The sequence below is a fragment of the Strix aluco genome, chromosome 23 (assembly GCF_031877795.1).
Source record: "Strix aluco isolate bStrAlu1 chromosome 23, bStrAlu1.hap1, whole genome shotgun sequence".
Classification (NCBI taxonomy): Eukaryota; Metazoa; Chordata; class Aves; order Strigiformes; family Strigidae; genus Strix; species Strix aluco.
The window spans coordinates 8,221,599-8,243,067 of NC_133953.1; the positions used below are offsets into that span (position 1 = coordinate 8,221,599).

Consider the following 21,469-nt stretch of genomic DNA (forward strand, 5'->3'; position numbering starts at 1 on the left):
TCTTGGAGCTGTTTCTACAACAGAGAAAAGACGTAACCGCGATTACAAGTCAGGGTCCACAATATCGTGTCTGGACTTCAGTGTGTAAACGTACCTCTTCTGTAACTTCTGCTTTGTTCCTGATTCTATTTTAGTTTACACTTACTGGTACAGATCACATAGACAGAATTGCTTTATGCTCCCGTCACTTTTAAATACTAATGCCAACTAAAAATTTTAAAAAGACCACCCTGTATAGCTTCAGCCATGGTCTTCTCACCAGGTCTGCCTCTGGTGGAACACCCCCTACAGCCTCCGTTTCGTAGAACCATGGAATGGCTTGGGCTGGAAGGGGCAGGGACACCTTCCACTAGACCAGGTTGCCCAAAGCCCCGTCCAACCGGGCCTTCAACACTTCCAGGGAGCGGGCAGCCCCAAGCTCTCTAGACAACCGCTTCCAGTGTCTCACGACCATCACAGTAAAGAATTTCTTCCTTAGATCTGATCTAAATCTACCCTCTTGCAGTTTAAAATTGTTACCCCTCATCCTATCCCTACACCCCCTGACAAAGAGTCCCTCCCGTCTTTCCTGTAGGCCCCCTTTAAGCACGCTTCTCTACGTTAGCCAGCTTCAGATAGCAGACAAGTAGCAGTTTACACCAGGGCAGCAACCTAAAGCCCACAAGGAGAGAGCAGGACTGATGGGGGGTAGTTCAGGTTTGACAGCGCTGAAGGACGCAGGAAGTAGTTGTCTCCCATGGCAGAAACACAGAAACAGAAAGAGGAGGAGAAGAAAAACAGCAAAGCCAGGAAAAGGAGATGTATTCCGAACACATTAAGACTTGTTTTTACCTGACATAAAACAGTAAATAGGCTTGCTGACTGAGGACTGTGTCGATGTCACAACGACCCACAAAATCATCTTCCATCTCATACCACAGCCCATCGCTGGCCTGTAAAAAAGGCATCAATATCTGGAGATGAACCGCGTCTTTTCTCAACAAAAACACAGGCAGAAAACGACAGAGCCAAGAGTCCATCAGAACAAATCCAATCCAGCCCCTAAGGAGACCTTCTCCCCCAAAACCTTGGCTGCCAGTAACACTGCCACGAACATTTGTCTTCCCCAGCACACATTCTTCCCTGGTTTGTAAGGAAGCTGCTCTTTACCTTTGCGTAGCAGTAGTAGTGTCCTGTGTCACAGCTGTCACCGCCATGTACCAGGACAGCATATAAGGAGTAGAGGAGCGGTTCTCCGGCTGTCTCAGACATGTATGGGTGAAGATCCAAGTGCTCGGGATACTCCACAACCTACGGAGAGACCAGGAGGGCTCAGGCATGATCCTGAAATACTGCAGGAAATAACCTTCCAAGACCAGCGCCCAGAGGTGTGCAAACACATCTTTGGGGCTCACGAACACTTGCTGTTCCCTAAAGCAACATGTCATGGTCTGGGGGGCAGGAGACTGTTCTCGGCCAAAGCAGCTCTGTCGGAGCAGAGTACGTGCTTGTCTTCCCACGGGAACTCTCCTCTCCCCACAAGGAAACACGAAAAACTCCACATGAACCGCTTGTGAAAGAGCGCACTGCCTCGGCAAATCTCCTGCTCCAGGAAGAGAAAGTGGCATCCCACTGCCTACACACCTTGCTGATCTTGCTGCCAGTGAAAAATTCAAATCTCTTCAGACACACCGTGAGAACCTTGGGCGCGCGGTGGACTGTAAACCTCTTGGAGGCGGTAACCATCTTGTCACACCTGGAAAGCAAGCAGAGAGCCACGTGCTGAGATGCGCCCTGTCTTGCCCCAAGAAGGCCAGACAAGCTTTCACGGCTCACACATCCTCACGCTATTTTAAGGCTGTTCAGTGCCATAAGGCCATATCAGAAAAAAGCTGCGTCTCATTACGGTGCATTAAACCTGTGTGAAAAGATGACTTATGAGAGATGACACGCAGCGCCTGCACGCACGATCTAGCGCCAATATGTCGCTAGTAGCCGTCTTACCTGCTGCATTTAAAGCAGTTTTCGCCGCCCAGCTTCTCCGGTTTCACAAAGTCCTGCAGAGCTGCGGGGACAGATGAGGCTGCCTGGAGGAGCGAGAAAGGAGAGCGCTGAGCTGCGGGAGATACCCTCGCCCAAACACTGACTAGGAGTTCACACAAAACCCCAGCTAGATGACGCTCAAGCAGTGTCCAGGAGGAGGCAGAAAGAGGGTGTTACGCTCGACATTCCCCTCATTTCCCAGGGATTCCCAGGGCTACCAAGAGCTCCATCTCTGCGCCACCGCTCCGTTGAGCTACCGATGGTGTGCAGGGTCATCAGTCACGAAAACAACACAACCCACCAGCCTAGGAGCCAGACGGGTGCTGAGGGAGGGCAAAGGGAAGAAGGAGGAGACTACATCAAGGGTACAGGGAGGGAAGTGAGGGCTTGCTCAGCTTAAGGCCAGCACCTACAGGGAGACCACTGCCACGGCCTCCCCAGGAGGACACCGTCCATTCCACATCCCACCCACCACCAGGCTCTCTGGTGTTCGCAGGATACACTTCTAAGTCACCTCTGTTGATTCTGGAAAGCTACAAGGGCCTTGGGACATCTTGAAGCACAGCTGCAAAGCCTCTTACTTCTATATCCAAAGGAACATCCAGGAAGGCCTCGTAGGAATCGGAAACCGCGCTGCAGCTCAAGCACGTGACTGGAAGGCAAATGGAAATGCTCAGCGATAGGGGAAGGCAACTGACTGTGCCCGTTTACGTCCTTCAGAGCTACTACGCCAGTCACACTGCCAGCTGTTTCTCACAGGCAGACAGAAGGACACAGACAATTCCAAGGAGAGCAATGGTTGTGGAAAAGTACCTCTGGATCTCAGAAAGCCCCCAAATATTTGATGGACAACGGTATCTGATTGCGAAGCAAAGTCCAAGCTGGAAATCAATGGTAAGGCAGAGAGTTAGCTCTTCCCAAGAGTTTTGCTCTGTCTGTAAGCTCGGGGCATAGGGCTTCCTTGATGGGAGTGCATCAAGGTGTCCCAAGGGCTCATTGAAAAGGTGATTTGTTTGTACTTACTTGCTCAGACAATCTCTCTGCATGGCATCGACAGTGCAGCGTAAGAATTCATGGGCATCTTCCTGCATGTCAGCCTCGAAATGTTCTCCTATTCCTACGAAAGAAGAAGTTAGTAGTTCTCTCCTACAAGAATGGAAGAAAAACCTGTAAAAGCACCTGAAATGGCTTACGTCTGAGAACCCTGATGATAGCCCAAGGCTCGATGGCAGTGCCTGAGGAATGCAGGACCGTGTGAACGTGCTCTTCCATACTGCACATGACGCAGAAGCCTTGCCGACGACCTGAAGAGGGAGGGAGGGAAGGAAGGCAGGAGGAAGGTTCTCAGGTTAGCAAAACACCCATAGCGAGTGATGGGAAACCTGATGGAGATCTTGACGTTGTAAGAACAGCCTCCACCCTCTTCTCCCAAGGTACCAATGTCCCAACAAACCCGGGAGACTTTAGTGCATAGAAAACGTTCTTCGGAGGCATGCTGAACTGTCAAAACTTTTCTGTGCCACAAGCAAAGAGCGTTGAACTTGCAGGAGCGGGGACTAAGACCCAGGGCCAGGAAGAGGTGCCTTTCTGAAGGCACGAACAAGCAGCTTCGAGGCTCGAGTGTTCAAAGAACACCCAGTGCGGGGGTTGAGAAAGAAGGGCTGCTTTTCTCCTAAATCCGATTCCAGATTCTGGGAATCCCTGGGAAGTGCCCAACAGATTTACAGGGAGATGTTCCTAAAAGCACTCACACGACTGGCTGTGCTCCCGAGAGAGCAGGTAGTTGGCCAGAGGGGGCGTGTACGTCAGGCACTGCAGGACGGAGTTGATGAAGCACGTATTGCCCAGGTTGTACAGTCCCGCTCCAGCTCTCTGCCGCTGCTGCCATTCCATGCAAATCGTCTCTGGGACAAAGGGACGTCTTTGTGGCAGAGCCATCTCCTCGGCAATGACTGCAGGGAAAGGACATTTGGAAAGAGATGACACGATATGGTTACATGAAAGCCTATTGATAAAGTCGAGTTCTTTACAGGAGCACCCAGTACAACCAGCTCTACATCCAACCCAGAAGCACTGCCAGAAGCTGCCATGGAAATTTACGGGTCAAGAAACAGTTTTGGAACATCGCCTGTTCCCCTGCTGACTTTGCCAGAAGTCCAACAAGCCCACGCCCTGATTTCTGTGCCTTGGGCTACCTTCCTTTCCCTCCGGAGTCTGGAATTGGAGTCCCAGCTCAAGTGTTCCCTCTTCCTGATTGTAACATGGCGAAAACAAGCAAGTCTCTAGCCCAGAAGGTGACCCCACTGATGTCAGATCTTTCTACGAGCAATGCCGCCTTTCAAAGGCTCGTACTAGCGGCAGAGGAGTGATGAGACACATTTTCCTGTGTTTCATTGAAAACGCCTGGGTCAGTCTGGCTGCGATCAGGAGAGGCCCCAGAATTCACTCTAGCTTGTCAGCACATCAGCACTCAGGGGTGGAGCACCAGCCACGTCCGTGGCCAAACCTGCTGGGGAAGCCGTTACTCCCAGGAGTCGTGCCCCATTGCGGCCACCGCTCCTCTCAGGAACAGAGCGGGAAGCTTTGGATGGCAAAGGATGTCAGGGTGCTCTCCAGAAAGAGAAGATCAGCGCAAATCCCCCATCCCCCAGAAATGATGGCAGGTCATCCAAATGGTTAAAAACCCCCAAATGCAACGCACGCAACAGCATCCGCCATCCAAAGTGTTTCAGTGGTGCTTGTAACTGCTGCAGAGCTGCAGGCTGATGGCCCTGCTGTCCCTGTCACAGGACTCCGGCTGACAGCAATTACAAAGGCCCTTTTACCCCGTAGCTACCTACACTCACGATCTGTCCTGAAAGTCAAACCACAATTACCTTTGAGAGAGGGTGGAAGCCGAGAGAAATGGGAAGTGAACGAGAAATGGCTGGAAAAAAGGAGGCACGCAAGTACCAAAGGAAGGAGCCGAGTTCTCCCGAAGGCCAGCTCAGCCCAACTGGCCTTCCCTGGCCCGCTTTTTGGGTAAAAAGCCCCTGGCCAGGTGACATCACAATTGCTGGGTGGGTGCTGCATCACTGCCCCTTTGTGACACGGGACGCACTGCAGCCACGCAGCTGCCACAGCCCCGGCACCTCCCGTAGCCAGCAGCTGGCAGCCCCTGGGCTTCCCCACGCACCGGGGAAGTGCCTCTTCACAGCTTTGCCTGCCACATTTGGGTTGCTGAGGGGTTTTTTACCACTCTTTGAGGTACAGGACTGTGCCCGTGAGACTCGTGCAGCAAAGCACCTGGTCCGTTACCGGTTCACCTCCAAGGAGTTTCATCTGCCCCCAAGATACAGCCACAGGCTGACTCTGAACGAGCGCTACCAAAGAAACACCTCCAGCGCCTGCGCTGGGTCGACCTTGGCTGGCTGCCCGGCCCCCACCCAGCTGCCCGTGAGAGGGCAGCTCCGAAAAACGTTTGCGGGCGGCTTTTTAGCATCGTCACATTTTGTCCTGCCTCTAGGGTTTGTTAGCTTTCTATCAGCCACAGCTTTGCCAGATTCCCACTCAGGGTGGCTGGAGGCACTTTTGTTCCAGCCCCGCTCGGCTTAGGTAGCTTTGGGCTGTCCCCACGCGGGACATCTGCTATCACAACATCTCCATGAAACTTGTATACAACTCTAAGACAATACTGCCAAAGAATTGGGAAAAAGAAAACCAAAACCCCAAAACACACCACAGAATCACAGAATCACAGAATTGTCTAGGTTGGAAAAGACCTTGAAGATCATCCAGTCCAACCATTGACCTAACACTGACAGTTCCCAACTACAGCATATCCCTAAGCGCTAAGTCAACTTTACTCTTAAACCCCTCCAGGGATGGGGACTCCACCACCTCCCTGGGCAGCCCATTCCAACGCCCAACAACCCGTTCTGTAAAGAAATGTTTCCTAATATCTAGTCTAAACCTTCCATGGCGCAGCTTGAGGCCATTACCTCTTGTCCTATTACTTGTTACTTGGTTAAAGAGACTCCTCCCCCCTCTCTGCACCCTCCTTTCAGGGAGTTGTAGAGGGCCATGAGGTCTCCCCTCTGCCTCCTCTTCTCCACACTAAACCCCCCCAGTTCCCTCAGCCGCTCCCCATCAGACCTGTGCTCCAGACCCTGCACCAGCTCCGTTGCCCTTCTCTGGACACGCTCGAGTCATTCAATGGCCTTTTTGGAGTGAGGGGCCCAAAACTGAACACAGTAATCGAGGTGCGGCCTCACCAGTGCCGAGTACAGGGGCAAGATCCCTTCCCTGTCCCTGCTGGCCACGCTATTGCTGATACAAGCCAGGATGCCATTGGCCTTCTTGGCCACCTGGGCACACTGCTGGCTCCTGTTCAGCCGGCTGTCAATCAACCCCCCCAGGTCCCTCTCTGACTGGCAGCTCTCCAGCCACTCCTCCCCAAGCCTGTAGCGCTGCTGGGGTTGTAGTGGCCCAAGGGCAGCACCTGGCATTTGGCCTTATTAAAACTCATACAGCTGGCCTTAGCCCATCGCTCCAGCCTGTCCAAATCCGTCTGCAGAGCCTCCCTACCCTCGAGCAGATCAACACTCCCACCCAACTTGGTGTCGTCTGCAAACTTACGGAGGGTGCATTCGATCCCCTCATCTAGATCATCAATAAAGATGTTAAAGAGGAGTGGCCCCAAAACCGAGCCCTGGGGGACACCACTCGTGACCGGCCGCCAACCGGATTTAACTCTGTTCACCACAACTCTTTGGGCCCGGCCATCCAACCAGTTTTTTACCCAGCGAAGCGTGTGCCCATCCAAGCTGCGAGTAGTCAGTTTTGCCAGGAGAATGCTGTGGGAAACGGTGTCAAAGGCCTTACTAAAGTCAAGGTAGACAACGTCCACAGCCTTTCCCTCATCCAATAAGCGGGTCGCCCTGTCGTAGAAGGAGATCAGGTTTGTCAGGCAGGACCTGCCTTTCACAAACCCATGCTGACTAGGCCTGATCCCCTGGTTGTCCATTATATGACTTTTAATGGCACCCGAGATGACCTGCTCCATGACCTTCCCTGGCACCGAGGTCAGACTGACAGGTCTACAGTTACCTGGATCCTCCTTCCTGCCTTTCTTGTAGATGGGTGTCACATTTGCCACCCTCCAGTCCAGTGGGACCTCCCCAGTTAGCCATGACTTCAGGTAAATCATGGACAGCGGCTTGGCGAGCACATCTGCCAACTCCCTCAGCACCCTTGGGTGTAACCCATCCGGTCGCACAGACTTGTGTGCATCCAAGTGGTGTAGCGGGTCTCTGACCACCTCCTGTTCAACTGTGCTGACCTCAATCTGCTTCCCCTCCCCATCTCCCAGCTCATGAGGCTGGGTGTCCAGGGAACAGCCAGTTCCAGGGCTAAAGACTGAGGCAAAGTAAGCGTTGAGCACCTCAGCCTTTTCCTCATCCTTAGTTACCATGTTTCCCTCTGCATCCAGTAGGGGAGGGAGATTTTCTCTAATCCTCCTCTTGCTGTTGACGAATTTATAGAAAGATTTTTTGTTATCCTTAACAGCTGCAGCCAAGTTGAGCTCTAGCTGCACTTTGGCTCTCCTAATGTTCTCCCTGCATAACTTCACTACGACTTTATAGTCTTCATGAGAGGCCTGGCCCCTCTTCCAAAGGCGATAGATTCTTCTTTTGTTCTTGAGATCCAGCCAAAGGTCCCTGTTTAGCCAGGCCGGTCTCCTTCCCCTCCTGCTTGTTTTCCGGCAGACGGGAACAGCCCGCTCCTGTGCCTTTATGACTTCGCTCTTGAAGTATGTCCAGCCTTCCTGGACTCCCATTTCCTTCAAGGCAGCCTCCCAAGGGATTTTGTTAACCGGTCTCTTGAACAGGTCGAAGTTCGCCCTCCGGAAGTCTAAGGTGGCAGTTTTACTAACCCCTCTCTTTGTTTCTCGAGGGATCAAAAATTCGATCATCTCATGATCGCTACACCCTAGACGGCCTCCAGCCTTTACCTCCCCCACAAGCTCTTCCCTGTTCACAAGAAGCAGGTCCAGGAGGGCACCTTCCCTGGTCGGTTCACTCACCAGCTGTATGAGGAAGTTATCCTCCACACATTCCAGGAACCTCCTGGATTGTTCCTTCTCCGCTGTGTTGTGATCCCAGCAGATATCCGGGAGGTTAAAGTCCCCCACAAGAACAATGGCAAGAGACCACGAGATTTCTCCAAACTGTAGAAAGCTTTATCCACCTCACTGCTTTGGTTGGGAGGTCTATAGCAGACTCCCACAGCAAGATCTGCTTTATTGGCCCTTAACCTGATCCACACGCTCTCAACCCCGTTATCACTATACTTGATTTCCGAGCTCTCATAGCATTCTCTTACATATAGGGCCACTCCGCCACCTCTCCTTCCCTGTCTGTCCCTCCTGAAGAGCTTGTAGCCATCAATTGCTGCACTCCAGTCGTGTGAGGCATCCCACCACGTTTCTGTTATAGCTACTATGTCATAGTTCTCGTGCTGCATTATGGCTTCAAGCTCCCCCTGTTTGTTGCTCATACTGCGTGCATTGCTGTAGATGCACTTGAGATGAGCTAATGAATCCAACACCCTCTGGTGAGCACGGGCCCCATTCCCTACCAGACCCTTCTCAGGTGCTTCCACGGTTCCTGAACATCTTTCCCTTCTCTCAAATGAAGTGGCAGAGGGAGATCCCTCACCAGTCCACCATCAAGCTTTGGCACGTTTCCCTTAAGCTTGTTCCTAACACGCCCAGTTATCTCCCCGTCCCCCCTCATATCTAGTTTAAAGCCCTGTCAATAAGCCCTGCTAACTCCTGCCCAAGAATCCTTTTTCCCCTCAGGGACAGCTGCATCCCACCTTTCTCATTTGTCGCCAGCAGACCAGGTGCCTTATAAACCTCGCCATGGTCAAAGAACCCAAAATTCCGACGGTGGCACCAGTCTCTGAGCCATGTGTTAATCAGATACGTTTTCCACCCTCTCTCAGTGGCTTTCCCTTCCACTTGAGGGATTGACGAAAACACGACCTGAGCTCCCGAGCCTTCAATTAACCACCCCAGTGAAGTCCTTTTTGAGTGACTTAAGACTTCTTTCTACCACCTCATTGATACCTGCCTGGATAACCAATAAGGGGTAGTAATCAGAGGGCCGCACCAGACTAGTGATTTTCCTTTTAATATCTCTGACCCGAGCCCCAGGGAGGCAGCAGACCTCTATGGTATGGGTCTGGTCGACACATGGGCCCTCTGTACCCCTCAGAACAGAGTCACCCACTACAATTACCCTCCTTTTCTTCTTACTTGAAGAAGTCATAAGTTTTGGGGCTGAGAGATAAGTGGTAGATGACTCACCAGGTGGGTCCTCATTTCCATCTTCAGTTGGCTGGCCGTCTAGTTCCAACACCTCATACCTATTGTATAATGACAGCTGGGAAGGTGAGGAGGGTGGAGGAGGTTTTCGCTTGCCTTTCCGAGGAAGGACCTGACTCCATTCCCCCCTGCCCTCCACATGCCTTCCTTCTGCCTGGTGAGAGGAGGGGAGGGAGCCATGTATTTCTTGTAGAGCCTCTACCTGTTGTCTTTGACTCAGTGTGGCTCCACCAGTCAATCTCATTTTCGCACTCTTTGATCGTTCTTAACCTTTCTACCTCCTCCCTCAATTCAATCACCTGCCTGAGCAGATCATTTACTTGATCACACCGCACACAGACGGTGTCTCTGACTCCCTCCGATTCTAGTGCCAGGCTCAGGCACTCTCGGCAAGCAGAGACCTGCACAGCCGCCTGTTTGTGCAGGACCTCTGTCTGAGTTCCCACATTCTTCAAGACTTTGCCTCTGGGTCGTGTTGTGACCATGGTCCTTGGCCGGGAGAGAACCAACCCCTGTGTGCTGTTTGCCACACACGGCGCTCTCACTTCCCTGCAGAGCTGTTCCTTCCCTCCTCTCTCTCCGGTACTGATCAATTGCTTGCAGGGACCAAATGTACCTTGTCCAGTGGCAGGGTCTCAGCCCTGCCCTACAAGCTGCCTAGATGCACTCCTAGTCAAATACTACCTGATCTCCCTGAGCTCGGTCTCTGCCCTCCCACAGGGTTCTTATCACCGAATTAACGGTGGGTGGTGCTGGTTCCTCCCACGCTAACTCGGTAGCCCTCCCAGCTCGTTACCGAGGGGTGGGGTGTGAGCTGGTCTCCTCGGGCGAGTGACCGTTGGTGTGTTTACACCTCGTTCAAAACAGGCGCCACCGGCCCTTGGCTCCGCCCACAGCCCACGCCGCCTCAGCTGCCCGCCCACCGGCTTGCCAGTCTCCTTAGAGCCGGCTAGCCACCTTTTGGTCTCCCAAAAAGATTCAAAAGCCCCCCAAAAAAGCTCCTTTCCGGTCCCTTTTGCCGCGAATCCCCCCAGTGCGGGCTTACCTGCACTGGAGCTGGTCTCCTCGGCGAGTGACCAAAAATATAAAAAATAACAAATTTCACAAGTTTGTTTTATTCACTCTTTTGGATGACTATAAATAAGTGTTTCCACTATGGAAAAGAAAGTTAGCACAGTACATTTTCATGACTGGGGAATGGATTTTCTGAAGACATCTTCAAAAGGGCAAAAGCTTAGAAAAAACAATCTGAATGTTGAATTCAGTTCCTTATAAAGTCCCTTGTAAAAATTAATAAAAATAAAAAAAAAAAAAAAGAAGAAAGAAAGAAAAAAAGTAAGGGAAAAACTGCAAGGCCCAAGATGATTTATTGCTTTTCTTCAGTTTTTTCCTTGGTCTCTTTCTTCTCAGATTCTCTGCTCTCTTCCTTTACAGAAAGCTCTTCTAGCTTTTCAGCAACTTTATCAGCACTATCATTTTTGTCTGTGCCTGCTTTCTTTGCTCTCTTGTCTACTTCATTCCTGCATTCTTCAAATTTTGCCTTAAATTTCTGTGCATTCTCTGCATTTAAAAACCGGATTGCCGGAAGTTCAGGCTTGGGGCTTTCATCTGCAAAGTCAGCATGTGTGTTCGTGTGTTCCAGACCCATGCCCTGTCGCTCCCAGCATTAGGCTTCAGCTCCATTAAGGGTGTGATATAATGGTTTGCACAGATTTTCAGGGTTTTATCCCTCCTCATGAGGAGGCGAATTGTTCCCTTCTCCTTGTGTTTTAGGAGTTTTACGTCACCAGTTCCTCGCTCTTTCCATTCTGGAAGGTCATTCTCAGACGCAAACCGGAATAGCTTTGCTCGCATCTTAAAAAGTTCTTCCTCATCCTCTTCCAGAGTTTTTATTTCTTGCTCAGGAAGGGAAACTATGGGCTCAAACTGAGGATCATGGTTAGAATCATCTGCATTTTCAGTAGAAGTATCATGCTCCTCATGTGTTTCCTTAGTGTCCGCCATGGGGCCGGGCTCGCTCCGCTCCGCTCGCCGTTGCCGCCTGCCCGCCGAGCTTCCTGCCGCGCGCCCCCGCCCCTCGCGCCTTTACCTCATTCCCGCAGCCCGCGCCGCTGCTGCCGCAACCCTCCAAAAACCAGAACGGACAGTCCAGGTATTGACTCCCATTTCAAACAGGAGACTAAACAGCAAGTAACACAAAGCAAGTGGGAATGGGGACAGAAAACAGGAGGAAAAGGCCAGTCTCAGTGCTGGGGGGCTACATTTAAATTACACTGGATTCCTAAAACCTGATAGCTTGGGTAAACCAAAATTTCATCCAGGAAGGATCACAGCTGTGCTTGCCAGCGCTAAAACAATGGGCACGAGCCTCTGCATTTCTGCAGCCTCTAGGGAGAAACACCAACTAGGGACCCTTGAAGTTCCTGAATAGTAACACTAAACCACAAAGGACCAACTTTCTTGCTTCGGCTGTAGTAACAGTAGGACAGCAGCACAGGTCTGGAACTGTAGAGTGACGGCTAACATAAGAGCAAGACAACGAAGAAATATTCAAAGTATAAGCTTTCGGGCATCCTTTCCAAAAAAATCTTAAGTAATTTTAACTTTGCTGCTTTATCGTTCAGCAATAATTGGCAAGCTTTCCAGTGATTTATTCCTACCACACTAAGATCCAGGTTCTGCTTTGGAAAGCATATAGAAATAGGTGTCTTTAAAACCAAACCAAACCAAACCAAACCAAACCAAACCAAACCAAACCAAACCCCTACACTTTAGACCAAGACCTGAGTTAGCTTTAAGAACAAAGCTAATTGTGTCTCCAACACCAGAAGCACCGGAGGCTGCGGTGCTTTTACGGTGAGAGAGAGAGAGGACTTGTACAGAGAGCTGCAAGGCTTCCAGCTCCCTATGGCTACTCACAGCCCCAGTCAGGTTCAGTCAGAGCACGCAAGAAGGGAATGGTTTTGCTTTGTCTTGCATTTACTTTAATTAGTTCTAACTAACACTAAGTCTTCCCCCCTACTCCAGGATTTTCCCTTTTTTTTAATATATTTTTTGAGGCATCTCTGTTAGCTTATGGTAAGATGCTACTTAGAAATGGGATACAGGCATGCCGGGGAGCACAGGAAGCTAAAAGGATGTTAACCTTCCTTATGAACACGTGGTTTGTTTGCATGCACATGCTAGTAAGCAAAAAGAGCTCTTTCTGAGTAATTAAACCTCATCTGAATGAGATCAACTACTATAAACGTGGTTCATATTAATGCATTACATGAACTGCTAGGCTCCCTGGGCCTGTTAAACTAACTCAACTAACTCACCATGAGAGGCGTTCATGTCCAGAAAGGAATGCGAGCCAACCAGTGATAGAATTACAGGTGTCGGATTTAGACCTCGTGGCTTTAGACCTACATACAAGAAGTTTTCAACTTAAAGTTGACTGTATACTATTCCTCCTGCTCCGAGGACTGAGGTCTCCTGGACAGAGACACAAGCATCCCAAAAGCCTTGGAAATGAAGCTGTTGATTGTTGATTACCCAGTACTGACCCCTGGACGATACCTCTAGTTACTGGCCTCCAACTACACTTGGTGCCACTGAGCAGCGCCCTCTGGGCCCGGCCGTTCAGACCGTTTCAGTCCCCCTTGCTGTTGGCTCATACAGCCCATTTCTGTTCCAGTGACGTGAACTCCCTATTGAGAAGGAAGAGACTGGAAGACGGGCACCTGCGAGCACACAGCTTTCAAAATCCCACAACATAAACCTCCCACACTGGGCATTTCCACCAATTGCCCCCAAGCCCCCAGAGAAGAGAACACCCCGTAAATTACACATGCAAGGCCAACAAGTGTTTTTAATTCTGGCTTTGGCTCCCAAAGGAGCAAGGCAGTCCCAAAAGCCGAAAAAGGATTAAGCTTCTTCCTCAAGGGACCTCTGGGCAGGCGGGCCAGCCGGCAGAGCTGTCCGAGTCTCTGGAAGGTCTCCCTGAGCTCTTCCTGGCTAGAGGCAGCACTGGGAGGAGGGACAGGGTGGGCTGCTGGTGCCCTTTGTGCAGCTTGGTCTCTGCTGGGGGCAGTTTTGTGCTTCCTGGATTTCTCCTCCTCGTCCTTCCCGGATTTCTCCTCCTCCTCCTCCTCCTCCTCATCCTCTGCGGCACTGCAGAGATCAGATGTTGTGCTCTGCCCTCACGCAGGGCCACGATCTGCCCCTGTCACCACCACACTGCCCCGAGTGGTTGATTCACCTGCGTCTCTGGGGCACTGAAACCCTCCCCCTCCTCCTGCTCCTCCTCCTCCTCCTTGCTGAGGGGTCATATTCTGTGATTTCCACAGAGCGGCTGTGGAGATCATAGCCCCGCTGTGGGGATCTGCTCCGCTCTCTCCCCCTCGGCAGGGTTGATGTGAAGGGTTGATCCTGATGTGGAGGACTTGCTCTGCTCCTCCTCCTCCTGCTCCTCCTGCTCACAGAGTGGTGGTAGTCCTCGTACTTCACAAACCGTCTCCGGAGATCATAGCCCCGCTGTGGGGATCTGCTCCGCTCTCTCCCCCTCGGCAGGGTTGATGTGAAGGGTTGATCCTGACGTGGAGGACTTGCTCTGCTCCTCCTCCTCCTGCTCCTCCTGCTCACAGAGTGGTGGTAGTCCTCGTACTTCACGAACCGTCTCCGGAGATCATAGCCCCGCTGTGGGGATCTGCTCCGCTCTGTCCCCCTCGGCAGGGTTGACGCAGAGGGTTGATCCTGACGTGGAGGACTTGCTCTGCTCCTCCTCCTCCTGCTCCTCCTGCTCACAGAGTGGTGGCAGTCCCCATACTCCACGAACCGTCTCCGGAGATCATAGCCCCGCCGTGGGGATCTGCTCTGGGCCCTTTCCCTGGCACCATTCCTCTGGCAGTGGGAAGAAGGGCTGGATCCGTGCTCCTCTTTGCTGTTGTCTTCTCGCACGGTGTGCGGCACACGGTCAAGTGGCTGACAGCAGCTTTCCTCCTGAAAGGACCAGAACTGTGGGCAACCCCCAGAAGCTGTGGGAGGGGACAGCTAAGGGCCTCCCAAAGGCTCTCCGGGAGGGCTGCAAAGGCAGAGGGACCACAGGTGGAGAAACGGGATGGGTCCAGGTGGGATGCTTTCAGATGGAGCAGCGTTGCAGCTCTGAAGAAAGCTGCACTGTGGCAGGGCAGAGAGAGCAATGCCAAGGTCCCAGAAAGAAATCCACTGTCCATCTGGTGCCCTGACCCACGTCCCCAGACTTACCTGAGTCTGACGAGGCAGACCCTGTGGTCCCACAGAAGCCGCCTGCATGCTGCCAGCCGCCCACTGGCTCAGGAAGGAACGGGCATAGGAGACTGCCCATGAGGAAGAAGCCTTTTCTCCAAGTTCCAAATCCAAGCGCCTCCTCTTGGGTTCAGTCATTGTCTTGGAGCTGTTTCTACAACAGAGAAAAGACGTAACCGCGATTACAAGTCAGGGTCCACAATATCGTGTCTGGACTTCAGTGTGTAAACGTACCTCTTCTGTAACTTCTGCTTTGTTCCTGATTCTATTTTAGTTTACACTTACTGGTACAGATCGCATAGACAGAATTGCTTTATGCTCCCGTCACTTTTAAATACTAATGCCAACTAAAAATTTTAAAAAGACCACCCTGTATAGCTTCAGCCGTGGTCTTCTCACCAGGTCTGCCTCTGGTGGAACAAGACCCCGCCTTTACACCCCCTACAGCCTCCGTTTCGTAGAACCATGGAATGGCTTGGGCTGGAAGGGTCCTTAAAGATCATCTAGTTCCAACCCTCCTGCCACGGGCAGGGACACCTTCCACTAGACCAGGTTGCCCAAAGCCCCGTCCAACCGGGCCTTCAACACTTCCAGGGAGCGGGCAGCCCAAGCTCTCTAGACAACCGCTTCCAGTGTCTCATGACCATCACAGTAAAGAATTTCTTCCTTAGATCTGATCTAAATCTACCCTCTTGCAGTTTAAAATTGTTACCCCTCATCCTATCCCTACACCCCCTGACAAAGAGTCCCTCCCGTCTTTCCTGTAGGTCCCCTTTAAGCACGCTTCTCTACGTTAGCCAGCTTCAGATAGCAGACAAGTAGCAGTTTACACCAGGGCAGCAACCTAAAGCCCAGCAAGGAGAGAGCAGGACTGATGGGGGGTAGTTCAGGTTTGACAGCGCTGAAGGACGCAGGAAGTAGTTGTCTCCCATGGCAGAAACACAGAAACAGAAAGAGGAGGAGAAGAAAAACAGCAAAGCCAGGAAAAGGAGATGTATTCCGAACACACGTTAAGACTTGTTTTTACCTGACATAAAACAGTAAATAGGCTTGCTGACTGAGGACTGTGTCGATGTCACAACGACCCACAAAATCATCTTCCATCTCATACCACAGCCCATCGCTGGCCTGTAAAAAAGGCATCAATATCTGGAGATGAACCGCGTCTTTTCTCAACAAAAACACAGGCAGAAAACGACAGAGCCAAGAGTCCATCAGAACAAATCCAATCCAGCCCCTAAGGAGACCTTCTCCCCCAAAACCTTGGCTGCCAGTAACACTGCCACGAACATTTGTCTTCCCCAGCACACATTCTTCCCTGGTTTGTAAGGAAGCTGCTCTTTACCTTTGCGTAGCAGTAGTAGTGTCCTGTGTCACAGCTGTCACCACCATGTACCAGGACAGCATATAAGGAGTAGAGGAGCGGTTCTCCGGCTGTCTCAGACATGTATGGGTGAAGATCCAAGTGCTCGGGATACTCCACAACCTACGGAGAGACCAGGAGGGCTCAGGCATGATCCTGAAATACTGCAGGAAATAACCTTCCAAGACCAGCGCCCAGAGGTGTGCAAACACATCTTTGGGGCTCACGAACACTTGCTGTTCCCTAAAGCAACATGTCATGGTCTGGGGGGCAGGAGACTGTTCTCGGCCAAAGCAGCTCTGTCGGAGCAGAGCACGTGCTTGTCTTCCCACGGGAACTCTCCTCTCCCCACAAGGAAACACGAAAAACTGCACATGAACCACTTGTGAAAGAGCGCACTGCCTCGGCAAATCTCCTGCTCCAGGAAGAGAAAGTGGCATCCCACTGCCTACACACCTTGCTGATCTTGCTGCCGGTGAAAAATTCAAATCTTTTCAGACACACCGTGAGAACCTTGGGCGCGCGGTGGACTGTAAACCTCTTGGAGGCGGTAACCATCTTGTCACACCTGGAAAGCAAGCAGAGAGCCACGTGCTGAGATGCGCCCTGTCTTGCCCCAAGAAGGCCAGACAAGCTTTCACGGCTCACACATCCTCACGCTATTTTAAGGCTGTTCAGTGCCATAAGGCCATATCAGAAAAAAGCTGCGTCTCATTACGGTGCATTAAACCTGTGTGAAAAGATGACTTATGAGAGATGACACGCAGCGCCTGCACGCACGATTTAGCGCCATTATGTCGCTAGTAGCCGTCTTACCTGCTGCATTTAAAGCAGTTTTCGCCGCCCAGCTTCTCCGGTTTCACAAAGTCCTGCAGAGCTGCGGGGACAGATGAGGCTGCCTGGAGGAGCGAGAAAGGAGAGCGCTGAGCTGCGGGACATACCCTCGCCCAAACACTGACTAGGAGTGCACACAAAACCCCAGCTAGATGACGCTCAAGCAGTGTCCAGGAGGAGGCAGAAAGAGGGTGTTACGCTCGACATTCCCCTCATTTCCCAGGGATTCCCAGGGCTTCCAAGAGCTCCATCTCTGCGCCACCGCTCCGTTGAGCTACCGATGGTGTGCAGGGTCATCAGTCACGAAAACAACACAACCCACCAGCCTAGGAGCCAGACGGGTGCTGAGGGAGGGCAAAGGGAAGAAGGAGGAGACTACATCAAGGGTGCAGGGAGGGAAGTGAGGGCTTGCTCAGCTTAAGGCCAGCACCTACAGGGAGACCACTGCCACGGCCTCCCCAGGACGACACTGTCCATTCCACATCCCACCCACCACCAGGCTCTCTGGTGTTCGCAGGATACACTTCTAAGTCACCTCTGTTGATTCTGGAAAGCTACAAGGGCCTTGGGACATCTTGAAGCACAGCTGCAAAGCCTCTTACTTCTATATCCAAAGGAACATCCAGGAAGGCCTCGTAGGAATCGGAAACCGCACTGCAGCTCAAGCACGTGACTGGAAGGCAAATGGAAATGCTCAGCGATAGGGGAAGGCAACTGACTGTGCCCGTTTACGTCCTTCAGAGCTACTACGCCAGTCACACCGCCAGCTGTTTCTCACAGGCAGACAGAAGGACACAGACAATTCCAAGGAGAGCAATGGTTGTGGAAAAGTACCTCTGGATCTCAGAAAGCCCCCAAATATTTGATGGACAACGGTATCTGATTGCGAAGCGAAGTTCAAGCTGGAAATCAATGGTAAGGCAGAGAGTTAGCTCTTCCCAAGAGTTTTGCTCTGTCTGTAAGCTCGGGGCATAGGGCTTCCTTGATGGGAGTGCATCAAGGTGTCCAAAGGGCTCATTGAAAAGGTGATTTGTTTGTACTTACTTGCTCAGACAATCTCTTTGCATGGCATCGACAGTGCAGCGTAAGAATTCATGGGCATCTTCCTGCATGTCAGCCTCGAAATGTTCTCCTATTCCTACGAAAGAAGAAGTTAGTAGTTCTCTCCTACAAGAATGGAAGAAAAACCTGTAAAAGCACCTGAAATGGCTTACGTCTGAGAACCCTGATGATAGCCCAAGGCTCGATGGCAGTGCCCGAGGAATGCAGGACCGTGTGAACGTGCTCTTCCATACTGCACATGACGCAGAAGCCTTGCCGACGACCTGAAGAGGGAGGGAGGGAGGGAGGGAAGGCAGGAGGGAGGGAAGGTTCTCAGGTTAGCAAAACACCCATAGCGAGCGATGGGAAACCTAATGGAGATCTTGACGTTGTAAGAACAGCCTCCACCCTCTTCTCCCAAGGTGCCAATGTCCCAACAAACCCGGGAGACTTTAGTGCGTAGAAAACGTTCTTCGGAGACATGCTGAACTGTCAAAACTTTTCTGTGCCACAAGCAAAGAGCGTTGAACTTGCGGGAGCGGGGACTAAGACCCAGGGCCAGGAAGAGGTGCCTTTCTGAAGGCACGAACAAGCAGCTTCGAGGCTCGAGTGTTCAAAGAACACCCAGTGCGGGGGTTGAGAAAGAAGGGCTGCTTTTCTCCTAAATCCGATTCCAGATTCTGGGAATCCCTGGGAAGTGCCCAACAGATTTACAGGGAGATGTTCCTAAAAGCACTCACACGACTGGCTGTGCTCCCGAGAGAGCAGGTAGTTGGCCAGAGGGGGCGTGTACGTCAGGCACTGCAGGACGGAGTTGATGAAGCACGTATTGCCCAGGTTGTACAGTCCCGCTCCAGCTCTCTGCCGCTGCTGCCATTCCATGCAAATCGTCTCTGGGACAAAGGGACGTCTTTGTGGCAGAGCCATCTCCTCGGCAATGACTGCAGGGAAAGGACATTTGGAAAGAGATGACACGATATGGTTACATGAAAGCCTATTGAAAAGTCGAGTTCTTTACAGGAGCACCCAGTACAACCAGCTCTACATCCAACCCAGAAGCACCGCCAGAAGCTGCCATGGAAATTTACGGGTCAAGAAACAGTTTTGGAACATCGCCTGTTCCCCTGCTGACTTTGCCAGAAGTCCAACAAGCCCACGCCCCGATTTCTGTGCCTTGGGCTACCTTCCTTTCCCTCCGGAGTCTGGAATTGGAGTCCCAGCTCAAGTGTTCCCTCTTCCTGAGGGAGTCTCTAGCCCAGAAGGTGACCCCACTGATGTCAGATCTTTCTACGAGCAATGCCGCCTTTCAAAGGCTCGTACTAGTGGCACAGGAGTGATGAGACACATTTTACTGTGTTTCATTGAAAACGCCTGGGTCAGTCTGGCTGCGATCAGGAGAGGCCCCAGAATTCACTCTAGCTTGTCAGCACATCAGCACTCAGGGGTGGAGCACCAGCCACGTCCGTGGCCAAACCTGCTGGGGAAGCCGTTACTCCCAGGAGTCGTGCCCCATTGCGGCCACCGCTCCTCTCAGGAACAGAGCGGGAAGCTTTGGATGGCAAAGGATGTCAGGGTGCTCTCCAGAAAGAGAAGATCAGCGCAAATCCCCCATCCCCCAGAAATGATGGCAGGTCATCCAAATGGTTAAAAACCCCCAAATGCAACGCACGCAACAGCATCCGCCATCCAAAGTGTTTCAGTGGTGCTTGTAACTGCTGCAGAGCTGCAGGCTGATGGCCCTGCTGTCCCTGTCACAGGACTCCGGCTGACAGCAATTACAAAGGCCCTTTTACCCCCTAGCTACCTACACTCACGATCTGTCCTGAAAGTCAAACCACAATTACCTTTGAGAGAGGGTGGAAGCCGAGAGAAATGGGAAGTGAACGAGAAATGGCTGGAAAAAAGGAGGCACGCAAGTACCAAAGGAAGGAGCCAAGTTCTCCCGAAGGCCAGCTCAGCCCAACTGGCCTTCCCTGGCCCGCTTTTTGGGTAAAAAGCCCCTGGCCAGGTGACATCACAATTGCTGGGTGGGTGCTGCATCACTGTCCCTTTGTGACACGGGACGCACTGCAGCCACGCAGCTGCCACAGCCCCGGCACCTCCCGTAGCCAGCAGCTGGCAGCCCCTGGGCTTCCCCACGCACCGGGGAAGTGCCTCTTCACAGCTTTGCCTGCCACATTTGGGTTGCTGAGGGGTTTTTTACCACTCTTTGAGGTACAGGGCTGTGCCCGTGAGACTCGTGCGGCAAAGCACCTGGTCCCTTACAGGTTCACCTCCAGCGACTTTCATCTGCCCCCAAGATACAGCCACAGGCTGACTCTGAACGAGCGCTACCAAAGAAACACCTCCAGCGCCTGCGCTGGGTCGACCTTGGCTGGCTGCCCAGCCCCCACCCAGCTGCCCGTTTGCGGGCGGCTTTTTAGCATCCTCACGTTTTCTCCTGCCTCCAGGGTTTGTTAGCTTTCTATCAGCCGCAGCTTTGCCAGATTCCCACTCAGGGTGGCCAGAGGCACTTTTGTTCCTGCCCCGCTCGGCTTAGGTAGCTTTGGGCTGTCCCCACGCGGGACATCTGCTATCACAACATCTCCATGAAACTTGTATACAACTCTAAGACAATACTGCCAAAGAATTGGGAAAAATAAAACCAAAACCCCCAAAACACACCAACCCTCCAAAAACCAGAACGGACAGTCCAGGTATTGACTCCCATTTCAAACAGGAGACTAAACAGCAAGTAACACAAAGCAAGTGGGAATGGGGACAGAAAACAGGAGGAAAAGGCCAGTCTCAGTGCTGGGGGGCTACATTTAAATTACACTGGATTCCTAAAACCTGATAGCTTGGGTAAACCAAAATTTCATCCAGGAAGGATCACAGCTGTGCTTGCCAGCGCTAAAACAATGGGCACGAGCCTCTGCATTTCTGCAGCCTCTAGGGAGAAACACCAACTAGGGACCCTTGAAGTTCCTGAATAGTAACACTAAACCACAAAGGACCAACTTTCTTGCTTCGGCTGTAGTAACAGTAGGACAGCAGCACAGGTCTGGAACTGTAGAGTGACGGCTAACATAAGAGCAAGACAACGAAGAAATATTCAAAGTATAAGCTTTCGGGCATCCTTTCCAAAAAAATCTTAAGTAATTTTAACTTTGCTGCTTTATCGTTCAGCAATAATTGGCAAGCTTTCCAGTGATTTATTCCTACCACACTAAGATCCAGGTTCTGCTTTGGAAAGCATATAGAAATAGGTGTCTTTAAAACCAAACCAAACCAAACCAAACCAAACCAAACCAAACCAAACCAAACCCCTACACTTTAGACCAAGACCTGAGTTAGCTTTAAGAACAAAGCTAATTGTGTCTCCAACACCAGAAGCACCGGAGGCTGCGGTGCTTTTACGGTGAGAGAGAGAGAGGACTTGTACAGAGAGCTGCAAGGCTTCCAGCTCCCTATGGCTACTCACAGCCCCAGTCAGGTTCAGTCAGAGCACGCAAGAAGGGAATGGTTTTGCTTTGTCTTGCATTTACTTTAATTAGTTCTAACTAACACTAAGTCTTCCCCCCTACTCCAGG

General features: G+C 51.7%; 1 pseudogene; it reads right to left on the reverse strand.

The window, feature by feature from the left end:
- Positions 1-9,654: 9,654 nt before the first annotated feature.
- On the reverse strand, positions 9,655-11,500 carry LOC141933732 (ran-specific GTPase-activating protein pseudogene; annotated as a pseudogene).
- Positions 11,501-21,469: the final 9,969 nt, after the last annotated feature.